Genomic DNA, 13,897 nt, shown 5'->3' with positions numbered 1-13,897 from the left:
AATCAACTAAAAAAAGAAGGCAGTAATGGAGGAAAATAATGGACAAAAATACTATAAAGACCTATAAAAAACAAACAGAAAAATGGCAGAATTAAACTCCTCTTTGAGTAATTATTTTAAATATAAATGGTTTGGGGAGAGAGATAAATTAGGAGTTTGGGGATTGAAATATACACAATACTATATATAAAAAGTAGATAATTAAAAAGGACCTACTGTATCGCACAGGGAACTATACTCAATATCTTATAATAACCTATAATGGAAGAGAATTTTAAAATATATATATTTTTATATATGTATAACTGAATCACTTTGCTGTATACTTTGCTGAAACTAACACAACACTAAGTCAACTATATTTCAATAAAAATGTTTTTAAAATAAATAAATAGTTTAAACACTCCATTCAAAAGACAAAGAACAGCAGAATGGATTAAAAAACGTGATACAAATATACAATGTCCTCAAGAGATTCATTTTACATCCAAAGACACAAACTGGAGAGGATGGAAAAAGATATTCCATGTAGATAATGAGCAAAAGAAAGCTGGGCTGACCATACTAAAATCAAGTAGTTTTAATTTTTTAAAAGTTACTAGAAAAAGAAGAATTATCACATACTCCAACAACCCCACTCCTGGGTATATATCCAAGAGTTAAAAGTGGGATTTCAAAGAGTTATTTGCACACCCATGTTCACTACAGCATTTCTTACAACAGCTAAGACATGAAAGCTGCACAAATGCCCATCAACAAATCAATGTATAAATACAATGTGGCACATACATACAACAGAATATAATTCAGCCAAAAAGGGAAGGAAATCCTGTCCCATGCCACAGCGTGGGTGAACATGGTGAACATGGGTGAACTTTGAGGACATTATGCTGAGTGAAATAAGCCAGTCACAAAAGGACAAATACTACAGGATTCCACTAATATGAAATATATAGACAGAATGATGGAAGCAGAGTCAAATGATGGATACCAGGAGATGTGAGGAAAGAGAATTGGGGAGTTGTTGTTCAATGGGTGCAGGCTTTCAGTTTTGGAAGACGAAAAAGTTCTAGAGATCTGTTACATAACAATATGAATATAATTAACACCATCAGAATTTTTTAATGGTTCAGAGGGTAAATTTCATGGGTTTTTTTTTCCCTACCACAGTTAAAGATTTAAAAAAAAAAAAGGTTAACAGAGACAAAAGGTAACATCATTCATTAATAAAAGGTTCAATATAGCAAGAATATATAATAAACACTGAAGAAAAAATTGACAGAAATTAAGGGAGAAATAGAAAGTTCTACAATAATAGTTGTAGATGTCAATAACCCACTTCAATAATGGATAAAACAACTAGACAGAAGAAAAGAAAGGAAAGAGAAAACTCGTAGAGCACAATAAACCAACTACACCTAACAGACATATAGAGAGAACACTCCACAAAACAACAGCAGAAAACATTCTTTTCTAAAGAATGTATTCTTTTCTAAAATACAGTTTTCCAGGACAGACCATATGTTAGGCCACAAAACACGTCTCAAGAGATTTAAAAAGATACGTGTTTTCTCTGGCCACAAAATGATGAAGTTAAGAAATCAATACTAGAAGGAAAACTAGAAATTTTACAAATACATGGAAATTAAATAATACATTCTTAAACAACCAATAGGTCAAAGAAAAAAATGACAAGGGAAATCAGAAAATATTTAGCAACAAATGACTTGAAAAAACAACAAAACAAAATACATGGGATGCAAAAAAGCACTGCACAGAAATTTATTAAATGTAAATGTAAATTTAAAAAGATCTAATTATCAACAACCTAATTTTATCATTTAAGGAACCAGAAAAATAATAAACTAAACCCAAAGCTAAAAGAAGGGAAATAATAAAGATGAGAACACAGATAGATAAAATACAGAGTAGGAAAACAATTTTAAAAAATTAACAAAACCAATAGTTGGTTCTTCTAAAGATTCACAAAATAACAAACATTTTGCTAGACTGACTAAAAAATATTTTTAGAAGAGGAGAGAGAAGATGTAAATAGCTAAAATCAGAAATGAAAGTGGGATATTACTACCAAACTTAGAGGTTAAAAAAAAATTATAAGAAAATACCATGAACAACTGTATGCCAAAAAAAATTCCTCACAAATTACCTAAATTGACTCAAGAAGAAAAGGAAAATGTCAATAGAGCTTTAACAAGAGACAGAGTCAGTAATCAACCTCCCAACAAAGTACTAAAATACATGGTCTTAACTAGTGAACTCTACCAAACATTTATAGAAAAATTATCACCAATCCTTCTCAAACCCTCCCCCCAAACTGAAGAGAATGAAATACTTCCTAACTCATTCTATGAGACTAGCACTGACCTGATACCAAAGCCTTCATTAAGAATAGAAAATCACATAGCAATATCTCTTTCAATGATACTAAAGTTCTCCAAAAAATATTAGCAAATCAAATACAACTGCATATTAGCAAATCAAATACAACTGCATACTAAAAGAATTTTCACTGTGACCAAGTGAGATTTACTACAGGAATACAAGGGTAGTTCAATAAGAAAAACACTTACTGTAATACATCCTATTAATAGAAAGGAAAAAGGCCATATAATCTTCTCAACTGATGCAGAAAAGGCATCTGACAAAAATCCAACACCTTTTCATGATAAGAACTCTCAGAACTTTAAGAATAAAGAAAACGTCCACAGCCAACATCACACTCAGTACCCAATGACTGAAAAAATTTCCCCTAGGATCAGGAACAAGACAATGATGCTCGCATTCATCACTGCCGTTCAACACCATATAGAAATTCTAGCCAGAGATATCAGACCACAAAAATAAATAGCAAATCAACTGGAAAGGAAGATGTAAAACTATTCATAAATGACATGATTTTATACATATAGAAAGCTAGTAGAGCTAATAAGCAAATTCACAAAGTTATACAGTACAAGCTCAACAAGCAAAATTCAGCTGTTTCGATATACCAGCAGTGAAATACCTGACAAGAAATTTAAGATAGCAATTCCATTTACAATAGCATACAAAGAATAAATACTCAGAAATGAAACAAAGTAGGTGAAAGACCTGTACAGTGAAAACTACCAAACACGCCTCAAAGAAATTAATGATTTAAATAAATGGAAAGACATCCTATGTTCATGAATAGGAAGACTTAACATTGTTAATACTACCTAAAGCAATCTACGGATTCATCACAATTCCTATCAAAATTAAGAGCCTTTTGGCAGAAATGGAAAATCCAGTGCTCAAATTCATATGGAATTGGAAGGAGTTCTGAAAAGCCAAAAACAATCTTCAAAAAAAGACTTTGAAACACAACAAAAATAGAGTAATTAAAACAGTGTGGCAATGGCGTAAAGACAAACATAGAACAATGGAGTACAACAGAGAACCCAGAAATGTAACCTCACATAAATGGTGAAATGATTTTTCAACAGTGCCAAGACCATTCAACGGAGAAAGGACAGGCTTTACAAAAAAAAAAAAAAAAAAAAACCAAACGGTGCTCAGAAAACTGGATACTCACATGCAAAAGAGTTAATATAGACCTTTACCTTATCCCCCACACAAAAATTAACTCAAAATGGATCAAAGAGCTAAACTCAGGACATATATAAAACTTTTTTAAGAAAACACTGGATAAAATCTTCACAACACTCGATTTGACAACGGTTTCACTTGTATGACACCAAAAACACAGGCAATAAAAGAAAAAATATATAATAAATCAGACTTCATCAAAATTAAGACTTTTTTTTTGAGCTGTGTCGGGTCGGGTCTTAGTTGCATCACATGGGATCTTTCGTTGCGGCGCGAGGTTTCTTCATTGCAGTGCTCAGGCTTCTCTCTAGTTGTGGCCTGCAGGTTTTTTCTTTCTCTACTTATGATGTGCAGGCTCCAGGGCATGTGGGCTCTGCAGTTGTGGTGCATAGGCTCCAAAGTGCATGTGCTCTGTAGTTTGTGGCACTCAGGCTCTCTCATTGAAGCGTGCAAGCTCAATAGTTGTGGTGTGCAGGCTTGGCTGTCCTGCAGCATGTGGGATCTTAGTTCCCTGACAACAGATTGAACCCGCGTCCCCTGCATTGCAAGGCCGATTCTTTACCACTGAACCACTAGGGAAGTCCCCAAATTAAGACTTTTTTGTGCATCTAAGGGTACTTTCAAGAAAGCAAAAGACAACTTACAGAGCTGGAGAAAATATTTGCAAATTACGTTATCTGATAAGAGATTAATATCCAGACTATATAAAGTACTCCAAAAACTTAACAGAAACTCTCAAACCACCCAATTCAAGAACAGGCAAAGGATAAACATTTCTGTGACTTCCCTGGGGACGCAGTGGTTAAGAATCCGCCTGCCAATGCAGGGGACACTGGTTTGAGCCCCGTGCTGGGAAGATCCCACATGTCGCTGAGAAACTAAGCCCGTATGCCATACTGAGACTGCGCTCTAGAGCGCACAAGTCACAACTACTGAGCCCACATGCCACAACTATTGAAGCCTGCATGCCTAGAGCCTGTGTTCTGCAACAAGAGAAGCCACTGCAATGAGAAGCCTGCGCATTGCAAGGAAGAGTAGTCCCTGCTCGCCACAACTAGAGAAAAGACTGTGTGCAGCAACGAAGACCCAACGCAGCCAAAAATAAATTAATTTTTTTTTAAAAAAGGATAACCATTTCTCCGAAGAAGATGCACAAATGACCAATAAGCACATGAAAGGCTGCTCAACATCATTAGTCATTAAGATGCAAATAAATGCAAATTATAACCACAATTAGATACCACTTCATAACTACTAGGATGGCTAAATTTTTTTAAAAAGACAAAAGTGTTGACAAGGATGTGAAGTAATTAGAACCTGCCTGTATTGCTGCTGGGATGTAAAATACTGCAGTTGCTACAGGTTAAACCTAGATTTACCATATGACCCAAAAGTTCTACCCTGAGGTACATATACAGATGAACTGAAAGCAGAGATTCAAACATGTATTTGTACATCCATGTTCATAGAAGTAATTATCTACAATAAACATCCAAAAGGTGGAATTGACTCAAATGTCCACTGATGGATAAATGGATCTAAATGTGGTATATACATACAATGGAATATTATTTATCATAAAAAGAAAAATTTTATATATGCTATAACATGGATGAACCCTGAAAAAACTGTGTTTAGTAAAATAAGCCAGACACAGACAAATACTGTATGACTCCATCAAATGAGGTACCTAGAATAGGCAAGTTCATACAGACACAATGTAGAATGGAGGAAACTAGAAGCCCCCTGGGAAGGAGGAATGGAGAGTTATTGTTCAACAGGTACAGAGTTTTTACTGGGGATGATGTCAAAGTTTTGGATACAGACAAATGATGGTTAAAAAAACACTGTGAATGTATTTAATGCCACTGAACTGTAAATTACGAATGGTTAAAATGCTAAATTACTGGTTAATTATGTTGTATATATTTGTACCACAATAAAAAATTTTTAAATAAAGGAAAAAATATATGTTAAAGGCCATCAACCAAAAACTCAAAACAAGTTAAAAAGAAAAACCCTCATGGGATTTATGAACACCTGAACATGAGAGAAATATTCTACCAACAAAAAATGATAGGATATTATCTTTGTAAAATATTAAAAATAAAAGTTGTTTGTTCAGAAAACGACTACTCTTCATGTATACTACACAGTTCTGATGGAAACCAAAAGAGTGGCTCTAGTAATATGACATTCAATCAAACTCTTCAAGTACAAAGAAATCAGACATCTCAAGTGTGTAGAAACCCAGAACAAAATATCGATAAATTTCTCTTCAGAGACCGGGGGTGTAGATAATTGAGAGGACAGGACTGCCAGTTGACCTTTGAACTAAAACTGGGGAAGCAGCGGCTCCTCACTACCCTCCATCATTAGAATATATGTTCGGCCTGCCTGCCATTCCCAAAGTGGGAGCTACTCCCAGGACATAACCTTGAGAGAGAGTAAGGGGTTGAGACCATCTGGATAGTATTTATGCCTAAACCCAATTAAGGCCTCTCTTATAAACTTGTAAGATTTGACAGGTGAGTGCAGAGATCTACTCATTTTGCAGCCACTGAAGACAAGCCTCATAAGTTAAGTTCCCTTCCTTATTAAACCTGCCACCTACCAATCTAGAGTGATCTCTCTGCCTCTTTCTTCAGTTTCTCCCTGACCTCTGTATACAGGGCCAGTTTATAAACCAACAAGGGAAAACAAAAGTCTACTCTGTGAATTATACGAGAACAAACACAAATTAACCCTGGAATAAGGAAAAAGGAATGAGAAAAACAGAAATGAAGGAAAAGAATATGTGGTAAATCATATAGCTAAATACAAAATTAATATTAAACAACTGTGGAAATTATAATTTATAGTATAGAACTTAAAAGTTACATAATTTGATTAAAATAAAAATAACATAATAAAAACTGCAAGTGAAAATGAGGAGAGAAAAATGATGAGAATTTCCTCATCTTCCACAGAGGAAAATCAATCGTTACTGTATTTTAGAATGAAAAGAAACACACCCACAAAGAAAATGAGCATCAATAATAGGTATGAGGGACTTCCCTGGGGTACAATGGTTAAGACTCCGTGCTCCCAATGCAGGGGACACAGGTTCAATCCCCGGTCAAGGAACTAAGATCCGTATGCCGCAGAGTGCAGCCAAAAAAAAAAATTACTATTAATAATAATAGATACGAGATTTCAACAAATTTCTGAATGACTGAAATGAATGGGAATACATTTTTAAATGTACAGGTAGAGAAAGCTGTAGCTCAGAATAATTTGTCAGTGAGCTGCAGAGGAGATAGGTCTATCTTCCCACTGTAACTGGGAAAATTTCTGAACTCATCTGAGTACCAGATCTGATGGACAGCAGGAGTGAGACATGAACATGAAATCCTCTGTTTTCTCATTCCTTCCTCTGTTTCCCATTCCCAGGAGTCCATCTGAGAGCTGTAATGGAAAAATATTTCACAACACCCAAGAACATCTAGGCCACTTACCAGTCGTCTTCCTTAAGTATGGACAGCAAAGGCATATGAAAAGACCCAACAACATAAAAGAAAGAATACAGTACAGACAAGAGGTTTGAATATGTAATACAAGAAGGAATCATCATTCATATTAACAGCTCCTAAAAAAGCAGGAATGAATAGAATTCAAATCATAAGATGTAACATAGAGGCAGATACTGCAGTGGCCAGATTATAATTCAAGTACAATCATAACTTCACATGCTAACAGTATGCAATGTCTCATAAATCAGTAATCTAGGGCTTCCCTGGTGGCGCAGTGGTTGAGAGAGTCCGCCTGCCGATGCAGGGGACACAGGTTCGTGCCCCGGTCCGGGAAGATCCCACGTGCCGCAGAGCAGCTAGGCCCATGAGCCATGGCCGCTGAGCCTGCGCGCCCAGAGCCTGTGCTCCGCAACGGGAGGGGCCACAACAGTGAGAGGCCCGCGTACCGCGAAAACAAACAAACAAACAAAAAAAACAGTAATCTAAATGTGTGTACAAATATACATGCAGAAGCTAATAACCAAGAGAGTGTATATCAGCATTTCTAAAATTAGTCATCACATAAACCCTTTGAGAATCTGATGAAAATTATGAACTACTTCCCCTCAAAATATACATAATGCACATTTGAATCAGATGATATTTAAGTTCCTTCTAAATCCTAGGGAATTTTACTTCTGTCATTGAGACATGAAAATCTATTCCCAAAAAGCTATTAGCTGCATTTTAAGATAAGATTATTATCTCAGGAAGTTACATAAATTTATGTGTAAGTTCTTCAAATATGGAAAGCATTTAACAATAAATTCCAATACAGTGGAAAGATTCTGAAGTTTATTTATTTGATGTCCTATGACTAAAAGATTTTATGGTGAGAGGGTATGAAGAGGGAGATGTAGAGAGGTAACTCAGTCAAACCAGAATAATAAGTAACTTTAAACGGCAGAGAAAGTCATTTAAATATCTAAATGTTTACTGTTTACTTTATACACTAGTTTTTATATGTACTGAAAAATTAATAAATACATGTAAAATTTTCACAGTCTACATAAACATAGACAATAAAAGTCTCCATCTACTTCAGGTCACTTCCCCAAAAGCAAACCTGTGAAATTTTCTTGTCTGATTTTCCAAAATAGTTCCAGACAGTCACAAGTACAAAGAGTACATATACGTGTATGTACATCCCCTTTTTATAACTGTTTTAATACGCAGTGAAAGAATACACTGTGTACTTGCTGTCTTCTCTTAATAAAATAACTACTGTTTTAGATAAAATAATAAATATTTAATAGTGTTTAATAAAAATATTTCTTGGAGGTTGTTCCACATAAGCATAATACAGCAACTTCAGTCCTTCTCTTGGCCACAGAACATTCTATTAAACAGATTTCCCAAAACTTATTTAACTAGCCCTACAGTGACAGACATTCGTGATCTGCTAGTGTAGTTAATGTTGTATCAAACATCTTCATGTACATGTATCTAGAGGATAAATTACCAGAAAGAGAACTGCTATACTGTTCTCCTAAAGCTATACCACACTCTGGTCAATACAGTGTATTGTTAAACATAATGAGAATTACCCAATATATAAAAATGCTATTATGTTAGCTGAACTTACATTTAATTATAATCAAAGATAAGCATTTTTCAAATATTTATAAACCACTTGTTTTTTCCCAATCAATTTCCCGTTTATCACCTTTGTCTTTTTTCTCCTTGGATTCCAATGTAAGAGTTGTGATACAAACAATGAAAAAACCAGCAGCCAATCCAATTATTACTGGGTGAAGTGTGTGTACCAAGTGAGCAAAGTGACCTCAAAAACTTACTCCAGAGGGAAGGGAAAAAAAACTCACGCAAGACTCTGTATGAAACCAACCAACCCTGGACACTTGGAAGCCAGTTACAGTTGGTGCTCAAATAAAAAGAACTCAAAATGTAAAAATTCCTGATAATTCTACATCTGTGGTATATTCAAAAGTAAAGCAGTAACAAAACACAGAAACACCCAAATAAAATGACCTTTAAAATATACTTATTTAATCTTGTTAAACTAACTTTTATAGATATTTTAAGTTGTTTCAGACTGTATCACAGATTATGCCAGAATTTTTAAATCATTTCCTTATTAGGTTACTTGAAACTCTTGCTAGGGTAAAACACTAAAAGTTTTAATACACCGTATTATTAATTATAAATTTGATGAATTTCACCTTCAATAAACAGTGCTTCACTATTCTTATTTATTCTATATTACTTACCATATCACTGTTCTCATATTTTGCTTGCCTTGCTATGAACAAAATAAAATTTAAAAATCTACTAAAAAGAACATTTTCTGAAAGTTATGAAAGAGAACTTCCTAAGTATTTTAGGATTACTCTGAAATATGAACTGCTTCATTAATGTGTTAAAATGATAATGATGTATAAATAGACAATATTAAATATGAGAATTTTAAAAAACTATATTGAAAAATTACCACAACCAATATTAGGTTTCAAGGCACACAATTATTAAAAATCAAAAATTTGAAAATGCTTAAGTATATAAAAAGTATATATGCAATGATCATTAAGTATAAGGAAGAAATAAAGTATAATGGACGAAAGCAAGTAATATAAGGGGAGAAATGGCTATTTTAATAGCAATAATAAATAAAATTAAAATCCTAAAAAAAAAAAAAATCCTTAAGAATAAGCTTAACATGAAATAAAATCTATACACAAATAACTCTGAAATGCTGAATGAAACAAAATAAAACAAATGGCATATCGTGTTTTGGATAGGAAGACAACTTCACCTCTCAAAATAATCATTATAACAGTAAAAACAACAATATTTTTAAAGAAGAATCAATGCTAAAATTCACATGGAAAAATAAGAGACATAAAGATTCTTTTAAAAAAATATAAGGAGAAACAATCAGCCTTGCCAGATAATAAGAAATATTACATAGACACAAGGGGGAAAAAGAAAATACATTAGTATAAAACCAAGGACTAGCAAATGTCTTCTTGATGGCCCAGACAATAAATATTTTAAGATTACAGGTGATATGGTCTCTGTTACAAATATTGCACTCTGCCACTGCAGTGTGGAAGCAGCCACAGACAAAAATATGAAAAAGAATAGGCAAGGCTAAGTTGCAAGAAAACCATTTACAAAATCAAGTGGCCAGCCCACAGGTCATAAGTTTACCAATCTCTGATATATAGATCATGACTAGATATACCAATAGGTCAGTCTACAAAGTCCAGAAATTGACCCAGTCAAGATAAAACTGGTATCTCAAATCAGTGAGGAGAAGAAGAATTACTGAACAAATGGAATGGGGACAACTATATAACCAAAAAATGGGGGGAAAATGTTGGATACGTACATGACCCTTTGAACCATGATAAATTCCTATTGGATCGAAGATTAAAATATAAAATTGAAACAAAATGTACAGAAAAGAACTAAAGAGGAATTTTCTTGTAATCTTGAAATGCATTTCAAACCATAACATAAAAGCCACAGGCCATGAAAAATTCAACCACAAGTGTGAAACCACAAACTTGAAACTCAACTGCAAAAACCACCTTAACTAAAACAGCAAGAAGACATCAAAGCAGAATGTAGGCATAACTCATAACACAAACAAAAGTCTGATTTCACTGATATATAAAGATCTCCTACAAAAAAGAAACTAAGTAAAGCAACTGATAAATGGCAAAGAATATAAACATCACCAGAAAAGGAAACAAAAAGGGTTGTTAAGCACAAGATTTTCAACCTGATTCATACAAAAGAAATCCGAATTTAAAACATCAATGAAAACACTTTTCACCCATCAGTTTAGCAAATAAAAAGAAGTTTAAGAACATGATTTTAAAAAAGAAGAAAAAAAAAAGATCTAGCAGCCTATTCACTTCTCTGCAGGACTCTCCGCTTCAGCTGGCTCTGGTCCCCTTCCACAAGCTGTGTGGCTGACAGAGTCTTGGTGCTCCAGCCTGATGTCAGGTCTCAGCCTCTGAGATGGGAGAGACAAGTTCAGGACACTGGACCACCAGAGACCCCCCCAGCCCTATGTAATATCAATCAGCAAGAGCTCTCCCAGAGATCTCCATCTCAATGCTAAAACCCAGCTCCATCCAACGGCCAGCAAGCTCCAGTGCTTGATGCACCATGCCAAACAACTAGCAAGACAGGAACACAACCCCACCCATTAGCAGAGAGGCTGCCTAAAATCATACTAAGTTCACAGACAACCCAAAACACACCAACGGATGCGGTCCTGCCCACCAGAAAGACAAGATCCAGCCCCACCACCAGAACACAGGCACCAGTCCCCTCCACCAGGAAGCCTACACAAGCCACTGAACCAACCTCACCCACTGGGGGCAGACACCAAAAACAACAGGAACTACGAACCTGCAGCCTCTGAAAAGGAGACCTCAAACACAGTAAGATAAGCAAAATGAGAAGACAGAGAAATATGCAGCAGATGAAGGAGCAAGGTAAAAACCCACCAGACCAAACATATGAAGAGGAAACAGGCAGTCTACCTGAAAAAGAATTCAGAGTAATGACAGTAAAGATGATCCAAAATCTCAGAAATACAATGGAGAAAATACAAGAAACGTTTAACAAGGAGCCAGAAGAACTAAAGAGCAAACAAACAATGAGGAACAACACAGTATATTAAATTAAAAATTCTCTAGAAGGAATCAATAGCAGAATAACTGAGGCAGAAGAACAGATAGTGACCTGGAAGATAAAACAGTGGAAATAACTACTGCAGAGCAGAATAAAAAAGAATGAGAAGAACTGAGGACAGTCTCAGAGACCTTTAGGACAACATTAAACGCACCAACATTCAAATTATAGGGGTGTCAGAAGAAGAAGAGGAAAAGAAAGGGTCTGAGAAAATATTTGAAGAGATTTTAGTTGAAAACTTCCCTAACCTAGGAAAGCAAATAGTCAATCAAGTCCAGGAAGGAGAGTCCCATACAGGATAAATCCAAGGAGAAACACGCCAAGATACATATTAATCAAACTATCAAAACTTAAATACAAAGTAAAAATATTAAAAGCAGCGAGGGAAAAGCAACAAATAACATACAAGGGAATCCCCATAAGGCTAACAGCTGATCTATCAGCAGAAACTCTGCAAGCTAGAAGGGAGTGGCAGGACATATTTAAAGTGATGAAAGGGAAAAACCTACAACCAAGATTACTCTACCCAGCAAGGATATCATTCAGATTTGGTGGAGAAATTAAAACCTTTACAGACAAGTGAAAGTTAAGAGAACTCAGCACCACCAAACCAGCTTTACAACAGATGCTAAACTTCTCTAGGCAGGAAACGCAAGAGAAGGAAAAGACCTACAATAACGAACCCAAAACAATTAAGAAAAGGGGAATAGGAACATACATATTGATAATTACCTTAAATGTAAATAGATTAAATGCTTCAACCAAAAGACATAGACTGGCTGAATGGATACAAAAACAAGACCCATATATATGCTGTCTACAAGAGAGCCACTTCAGACCTAGGGACACATACAGACTGAAACTGAGGGGATGGAAAAAGATATTCCGTGCAAATGGAAATCACAAGAAAGTTGGAGCAGCAATTCTCATATCAGACAAAATTGACTTTAAAGATTATTACAAGAGACAAAGAAGGACACTACATAGTGATCAAGGGATCAATCCAAGAAGATATAACAATTGTAAATATTTATGCACCCAACATAGGAGCACCTCAATACATAAGGCAAATGCTAACAGCCATAAAACGGGAAATTGACAGTAACACAATCATAGTAGGGGATTTTAGCACCCCACTTTCACCAAACAGATCATCCAAAATGAAAATAAATAAGGAAACACAAGCTTTAAATGACACATTTAACAAGATGGACTTAATTGATATTAACAGGACATTCCATCCAAAAACAACAGAATGTACTTTCTTCTCAAGTGCTCATGGAACATTCTCCAGGATAGATCATATCTCTTCGGTCACAAATCAAGCCTTGGTAAATTTAAGAAAACTGAAATCATATCAAGTATCTTTTCCAACCACAAAGCTATGAGACTAGATATCAATTACAGGAAAAAACTATGAAAAATACAAACACATGGAGGCTAACCAATACACTCCTAAATAACCAAGAGATCACTGAAGAAATCTAAGAGGAAATCAAAAAATACCTAGAAACAAATGACAGTGAAAGCAAGATGACCCAAAACCTATGGGATGCAGCAAAAGCAGTTCTAAGAGGGAAGTTTATAGCAATACAATCCTCAAGAAACAAGAAACAACTCAAATAAACAATCTAACCTTACACCTAATGCAATCAGAGAAAGAAGAACAAAAAAACACCAAAGTTAGCAGAAGGAAAGAAATCAGAAATATCAGATCAGAAATAAATGAAAAAGAAATGAAGGAAACAATAACAACAAAGATGAATAAAACCAAAAGCTGGTTCTTTGAGAAGATAAACAAAATTGATAAACCATTAGCCAGAATCATCAAGAAAAAAAGGGAGAAGATTCAAATCAACAGAATTAGAAATGAAAAAGAAGTAACAACTGACACTGCAGAAATACAAAGGATCATGAGAGATTTCTACAAGCAACTATATGCCAATAAAATGGACAACCTGGAAGAAATGGACAAATTCTTAGAAATGAACCACCTTCTGAGACTGAACAAGGAAGAAATCGAAAATATTAAACAGACCAATCACAAGCACTGAAATTGAAACTGTGAATAAAAATCTTCCTACAACAAA

At 34.9% G+C, this 13,897-nt stretch overlaps 1 protein-coding gene across 9 annotated transcripts in view; it reads right to left on the bottom strand.

Moving 5' to 3' along the window:
* The window catches only part of USP34 (ubiquitin specific peptidase 34), a 231,362-nt gene that overhangs the window by 137,002 nt on the left and 80,463 nt on the right, over positions 1-13,897 (bottom strand). The window lies entirely within an intron of this gene.

The sequence above is a fragment of the Stenella coeruleoalba genome (genome assembly GCF_951394435.1).
Source record: "Stenella coeruleoalba genome assembly, chromosome: 13".
Lineage (NCBI taxonomy): Eukaryota > Metazoa > Chordata > Mammalia > Artiodactyla > Delphinidae > Stenella > Stenella coeruleoalba.
Note: the sequence above shows the minus strand (reverse complement) of the source record. Positions and strands in the feature narration are given on the sequence as shown.